This window comes from Leptonychotes weddellii, chromosome 2, assembly GCF_054177405.1.
Source record: "Leptonychotes weddellii isolate Sample4059 chromosome 2, ASM5417740v2, whole genome shotgun sequence".
In the NCBI taxonomy this organism is placed as follows: domain Eukaryota; kingdom Metazoa; phylum Chordata; class Mammalia; order Carnivora; family Phocidae; genus Leptonychotes; species Leptonychotes weddellii.
In genome coordinates, this window is record NC_138370.1 from 28563345 (window position 1) to 28571040 (window position 7696).

Here is a 7696-nt window from a genome sequence, read left to right on the forward strand (position 1 = left end):
GGACTGATATCGACTCACACGTTCCGTTCAGTCCAGCTCAGCAAATGTTTGCTGCCATGGACTAGGTCCCTAGGGAGATACGAAGCTAAGTGAGATACAGCCCTTACCCTCAAATAGTTTACAGTCCAGTTAACGAGATTGAGGGTAAACAAACAATGCTAATAGAAAGGAGCTATGATCATTGCAAGATGAGAGGTCCAAACAAAAGTTCCCAGAAGCCCAGGGAAGGGACATGTGGAAGAAGACAAAGAAGTAGATGTTTGCTTTCTGGAAAGGGGTCGGGTGATATTCATAGAAATCCTTGCAAATGTCTATAATCTTTGACCCAGTGGTTTTACTTCTAAGGATCTATTTTGAGGACATAATCAGAGGCCTGCATGGAAATTCCTGCACAAAGACATTCATGTTATTTATAAGAGAACATGGGGAACTAAGCCCATATATAATAAGCACATTATAGGTGAGAGAATGGGGGTGGGGAGGAACATATGTAGAAAGGTTGTGGCCAGAGGAGCTCCAAGGACTGCAATAAGGCTACTGGCAGGGGGGGGAGGAGGAGAAATGAGGGGGAGAGAGATATAGAGAATGAGGACCAGAGAGGAGAGAAAAGAGGCCAAACCAACTGGGCTCTGCTGTCACCCTAAGGGCGATGGGAAGGAAGCCCTTGCCAGATTTCACACATGATCAGATGTGTGGCTCCAAAGAGCCTCTTGTTGCCATGGAGAAGGTGTGCCATGGGCAGGTATCAGTGCAGGCATTTTCTGTGTATTCCCTTATTGAATCCTAACCACTTCATGAGATAGGGAAGCTGAGACTCAGAGCCGTGGAGTGACCTGCCTAAGGATGCACAGCTAGTAAGAGGCAGAGCCAGGCAGTCTGTGCCCAAGAACTTCGTGGCTGTGCTAGGACTGCAGGGAGGGGCTCACGTGCTGTGGGCAGACCCGTTAGGAGCCACTGCAGGAACTCCAGTGGGAGAGGAAAGTGGTTGAGAGTGGACCGTGGGGCAATGAGAGGGGCGTAAATAGTAGGACTTAGTGACGGGGTTGGGGAAGGGGTGGGATAGGGAGGCAGTGGGGAAGGAAGGGTCAAGAGTAACTCCTAGGCTTCTCCGTGCACTTCTCTGATTTGGGGAAGAAGAATGTTAAATACATTTGCAGCTGACCTTTGAACAACATGGGGTTTGTGGCTCCAACCCCCATACAGTCAAAAATCTGTGTATACAAAGGGGTACCTGCACCCCAATGTTTATAGCAGCAATGTCCACAATAGCCAAACTATGGAAAGAGCCCAGATATCTACTAACTGATGAATGGATAAAGAAGATGTGGTGTATATATATGTGTGTGTGTATATATATGTATATATATATATATATATATATATGTATATATATATAATGGAATATTACTCAGCCATCAAAAAGAATGAAATCTTACCATTTGCAACGATGTGGATGGAACTAGAGGGTATTATGCTAAGTGAAATAAGTCAGTCAGAAAAAGATAAATACCATATGATTTCCCTCATATGTGGAATTTAAGAAACAAAACAGATAAACATAGAGGAAGGAAGGAAAAATAAAATAAAAACAGAGAGGGAGACAAATCATAAGAGTCTCTTATGGAAACAAACTGAGGGTTGCTGGAGGGGAGATGGGTAGGGGGATGGGGTAACTGGGTGATGGCATTAAGGAGCTCACATGATGTGATGAGCACTGACTGTTATATACAACTGATGAATCACTAAATTCTACCTCTGAAACTAATAATACACTATATGTTCATTAAATTGGATTTAATTTTTTTAAAAATCTGTGTATAACTTTTGACTCCCCCAAAACTTAACTGCTAATAGTCTACTGTTGACTAGAAGAATTCCCATAGACATAAAGTTGATTAACATATATTTTGTGTGTTATATGTATTATATATTATATGCTTACAATAAACTTAGCTAGAGAAAAAAAATCCATTAAGAAAATCATAAGGAGAGGGGCGCCTGGGTGGCTCAGTCGGTTAGGCGTCTGCCTTCGGCTCAGGTCATGATCCCGGGGTCCTGGGATCAAGCCCCGCATCGGGCTCCCTGCTCAGTGGAGAGTCTGCTTCTCCCTCTCCCTCTGCCTGCCTCTCTGCCTACTTGTGCTATCTCTGTCAAATAAATAAATAAAAAAAATCTTTAAAAAAAAAAAGAAAATCATAAGGAGAATATATTTACCCTACCGTACTGTATAATTGAAAAAAATCCGCATATAAGTGGACTCACGCAGTTCAAACCCATTTTGTTCAAGGGCCAACTGCACACATACATATCATACACACAGGGATATATATGCTATATGGACATAATAGGCAGAGAAGGAATGTCAGGAAATATAACAAAATGATAACAGTGGCTATTGTTCAGTAGAAGGCTGAAGGGTTACTTTTATTTCTTCCTGACACATGTGTATATTTTTAAAATTTCTTACAATAGGTGTACAGTATTTCCATCATCAAAGTAAAATTAGTTAGACCTCCAAATTATGCGTCAATACATGTATATCTTTGAGTTACCATATCTGTGCGTAGGCTCTCAGGCATTATCTGCAAGCACGTTCATCAGTGTGAAGTGTGTGACCATCGGGGTGTCAATCTCAGGTAGGAAATGACAGTCAGCCTTCTGCAAGCTGGGCTCAGAGCTCTTCCCAGGCTCCTCAAAGGTGGCCGATAGCCTGAGGCCAACCAAGCCCCATTCTGAGCCAAGTAGAATCTCACCAGGAATTCCAGACCTCTGCCTGCAGAGGAGGGTGTGACCAAAGTCCAGCAGGACCTAGAACCAAGCACATCATGGCTGAGTAAGGAATGAATCCTCTTGTAGCCTCCACAGTTAATGGCAGGAGAGTCTCCCACTGGGGCTCTAAGTGTCCTGCCAAACCCCCACTGGGCTTCCTCCCCAGATGGACCCTTAGGATAGCTTCCCTGCCATGTGGGTGTAGGCCAGAGGGTAAGTCCCAGAGAAAATGGCTGGGAAGAAAGAAGCAGGCCATTCCTCTAACTCCATCTCCTTGAGAACAGCGTCGGGGTTCAGAGAACAAAGTCTACAAGAGACTCAAAAAGGCCAGGAGACTCCCGATCAAAGAGTCAGGAGCTGGGTGGGCCCAGCTGAGGGTGTGAGCCAGGAGGTACCCTTAGTAGCCCAGGGGAAGCAGAGTGAGCTCCCTGCGAAACTGGCCAGCAGGGGGATGCTAACGAGATTGGGGCTTGGGGTAACCCTGGGAAGAGGGTCTGTCCGCCTGGCCGGGGCCTCTCCAGAACACCAATTGCCTCTGCTGCATTTGCTTCAGGTTTTCTGAAAGAGTAGAGTCAGCACACCTCAGTTCAAATTCAGGCTCTGTGACAAGTTAAAAATGACTATGATCAAGGCAACGGACTTCCAGATTACTGGGAGGCCATAAGACACCAAGTGGGAGCCACAAAGCCCAGCCTGCCGATTCACACAGTAAAGGATGGTCTCTGCTGGGGTCTGCTGCTGGGTGATGCTTCCCAGGTGCTATTCTTGAGACCAAGCGCGTGCGCGCGCGCGCACACACACACACACACACACACACACACACACATACTCCGCCCCATATGCATAAATGTCAATATTCACATTCAGAGTTAAGACATAACCCTAATTATAACCGCTTAAATACACATAAACATGCACAACCTGTTTACTCACATTCACATCTAATTAATAATCATAACTTAAGGGCAATTTGCAACTTACAAAGTGCTTTTCACCTGAACCTATCTCATTTGATTATCAAGAATTACATCGTGAGGTAGATAAGCTAATTGTTATTATGCAGCTTTTACAGACGATAAAACTGAGCTCGGTGTGGTGCAGAGTCTCCCAAAGACATACGATTAGTAACATACAGCGTTAGACTCAAATCCAGTTCTAAACTGTGTGCTTTTCCACTCTGCCACGCGTGTATAAACACCCCTATTTCCTCAATGGATATTTCTTGGCTGCCGAAGAGAAAGCAAGGAATCAACCCCCCAGGGGAGAGTAGCTACGGATGAAGAAGCTGAGAGTCAAATAAAGAAGTGTCCCTCCACCATCAAGCAGGCACACACAGCCTGTCAACGTACCCTGCTGAATCCCCAGCCTTTATTTGGGACATTCTCCCCACCCAGGCCCCCATCCCAGACTCCCTCCAGTCCCGTCGAAATCAAAACCCAGCTCAGGTTCCATGTTCTCTGAACACCTCCCTTCCCCCACTGACCAGACCACACATCTCTCTCCTTTCTCTGATGTCCCATCATACATTGCATCCTCAAAGCTTAGCCCCTGTGGTTCTCCAATTGTTTTCTCTGCATCTGAAGAATGAGTCCAAGGGCTCTGCCGTCAGCCAGACGCGGGTTTGAGTCACATCTCGCCCATCCTAGCTGTGTGGCCCTGGATAAGCTGCTTCACACCTCTGGGCCCCACTCTTCTTGGTATAAAAAGGTGATAACTCCAGAACATAGGTCTTAGTTGTGAGAGCCAGGTGTGAAACTCATGCCTGACACAGAATAAAAGCCCGATCAATGTGACCTAGGAACACAGTAAATGGGAGTTCATGGAGCATGGGACATGTTCTCTCTGGAACTCCCTAAAAGGGCTGGGTACAAGCAAGTCATTCACCGGCTAGGCAAAGTAAGTCCCAGCTTAGTCACAGGCTAGCTGTGTGACTTCAGGTGAGCCGATTCGCCTCTCTGGGCCTCAGTTGTCTGATCGGCCGGAGGTCAGCAGTGTCTCCTGACCCCGAGCCCGGAGTGGATCGACACCCCACACGCTCAACGGTGGTAGCGAAAGGGGAGTGACTAAGTGCACCAGTGGGAGCCATTCGGACCTGGGTTCGAACCCTGGCTCCACCTTGAGTAGGTCACACATCCTCTGATAAGTTTCCTTATCAGTAAAGTGAGGTGACCACACCATGAACCCGTAAGAAATGCCATTGGCGGAGGCTGCCATTGTTTGGGTTATCATTGTTCCTATGAGTCCCGAGAGCAAAGGGCAAAGAAGGTAGGGTGCATTCAAACCATAGCTGCTCTCACAGGAATGACAGAGGATCGGGAATAGGTAGTAAAAATTTGAGAAATAGTAAATTAAATGAACCCCAGGGTCTCTTTTATCCCTCACACTCAGGGCAATGGTCTCTCCCAGAACCGCCTCCCCCGAGGTACAGAGACAACTGAAAAAACAGCTCTTCCCTGGCCTGTCGTGGACCTGCAGACCCTCGGCGCTCTCTGGGCTCGACCAGAGGCTTGTCCAGCCAGGGCCCCAGGCCAGCAAGGCGCGGTCCTGAGGCAGCACCCGTGAGGTATGGTCCGCGTCAGGGCCGAAATCACAGCCACCCTGCCCCCCGGACACCTCCCTGCCTGCCTGAGGTCCGTCTCCAAAGAGCAGAAGTGCCGGGCAGGGGACGAACAGCCGGGACTGAGGCCGGCAGCCAGAGTGTCCCCGGCTTCTCCCAGTGCTGTCGCCCAGCCAGGCAGCCCAGGTCACCTTGGTGACCCTCCGGGGGGGCCTAGGTGGAGAAGGAGGGCGAGGAAAGACTCTCAGGGCCCCCAGCTCTGAGCACTTGCAAAGCCCGCCCTGACCCCACCGACCCAGCCCTCCCCTGGGGCCACGTGGCAACCAACGTGAGCCTGGCCCTTTGCCAAGCCTCAAGTGTCGCCTTTGGGTTGGGGAACTCAGCAGCTCCAAGGTGCTGACCTTCCTTCCAGGGCCACAGCAGACACCTGTCACAGGCCTGAGTGCTAATGACAGGCCCAAGTGAGTGGCATTAAGGTTAACACCTGCACTGGTGACTTGCCTTTCAGAAGGTCAATGGTGCTAGTTTAAGCAGCCGGAGGGAAGGGGGGACGGGGACCGGTCACCCTTCCGTCCAAGCAGGTGGCTCTATTCCTTGTGCTAAAGCTCTCCCCGATCATCCATGTAATTGAAGGAACTCGGGGGATTTTCTCCCCTCAGCCTGCAGCGGGAGGAAGAGGAGGGAGAGGGGGACACATGTGTCTTAAGTAGACCCTGTTGATTTGCTGCTGGGAAGGTGGGCTCTCTCTGTGCTTGGGGGGCGGGGGGAGGTGAGGCCAACACCATCGCTCCTAGAAACGTTCTCCTTCCATTAACCGTGAAGTAAGCCCAGGATCACTGCGTGAAGTCAAACTCACCATCCTCTTTGCTCGCCTCCCAGGATCAGCCTGCCCTGAGCTGCTCACTCAGGCAAACCGTCTCCGCTTGAGCTCTCCTTGGTCAAAGGGATGCAGCATCCTCCCCTGGCCACCCACAGAGAGCCCACCTGTCTCCATCTTGGGACTTAGAGGTAGCTCATCACTTGCGGAGAACAGGAGAGATTTCAACCAAAGGCTCCCCCGAAGCAGAAATCATCACCCTGAAGCGGGTCTGAGACTTCTAAGTGGGAGGAAGTGCCAGCAGCAGCAGGTGATGCTTGTAAAGATTCCGCAGGGTTCTTCACAAACAACAAGGCACGATCACTTTCCTTCCCGTCATTGAACAGACGAGAAAACTGTGTGACGGGTCTGTTCTGTGCCAGACACTGAGCTAGACTGAGAGGCAAGAGACACAGCCCCCCGAAAGGGAACCCAACTGTAGTTGGGTGGATAAGGTGGTATTTAAGGATCCTTGCTGAAAAGAAAAAGAGAAAGATGCCAAAACGGAGGTGCAGGTAAAGTGTCGTGGGAGCAGAAGGAAGGGAGAGACCGCAACCCACAGGGGGAATGAGGGAGGGCTTCTTGGAGGGGGTGGCATTTGAATCTTAAAAGATGAAAAGATTTAGATGTGAGGCAATGGGGCAGCACATTTCCCCTGGAAAGAAGAAAGAACACAAGGTCTATGTAGAGGGAAGGTGTGACAGCGTGTTCCTCATGACTGCATGCCCTGGATGGGCCAAGCGTTGACCTAAAAGTCGGGCGGCATTTATCCAAAGATAGCTGCTCCATTTCAAGAAAATGGAACAGGTGTCCCAGGGAAAAAAAAAAAACTCCGACGCTGATTTTTTAGGGGTCTGTGCATGTGACACATGGTGGGTGGTGTTATTATTGCAGAAAGATGTCAGGAATAAACCACAGGCCTCCCCACAGATGCCACGGCCAGATGGGAAGACTGGCAGCATTTTGACCTCACTTGCACCCTGCGTCCCAGGATTCTCCCGAAGCCTGCCCCAAAGGGCCCAGACACATGTGCTTCTGTCAGCAAAACAGAGAAGGAGAAAGAGTAGGACAGCAACACCCAGAGTTTAAATAGACCCTCTGTCTCTGGCCAGGGCAGTTTCATTACTCACCCTACATGTGACATCCTCATTTTCTCCCCGACCTCCGACTTGCCGCATGAGGCCATTTTCCAGTCGGGGAAAACTAAGACCCCCGTCACACAGCTTGGCTCCAAGCAGAAACCAGGGGTTGTGCTAATGGTAATAGGTGGTGATGGGTCGCCTGGGTGGCTCAGTCATTAAGCGTCTGCCTTCAGCTCAGGTCATGGTCCCAGGGTCCTGGGATCGAGCCCCGCATCGGGCTCCCAGCTCAGTGGAAAGCCTGCTTCTCCCTCTCCCACTCTCCCTGCTTGTGTTCCCGCTCTCACTGTCTCTGTCTGTCAAATAAATAAATAAAATCTTTAAAAAACAAAATGGTGGATGCCTGGGTGGCTCAGTCGTTGAGCATCTGTCTTC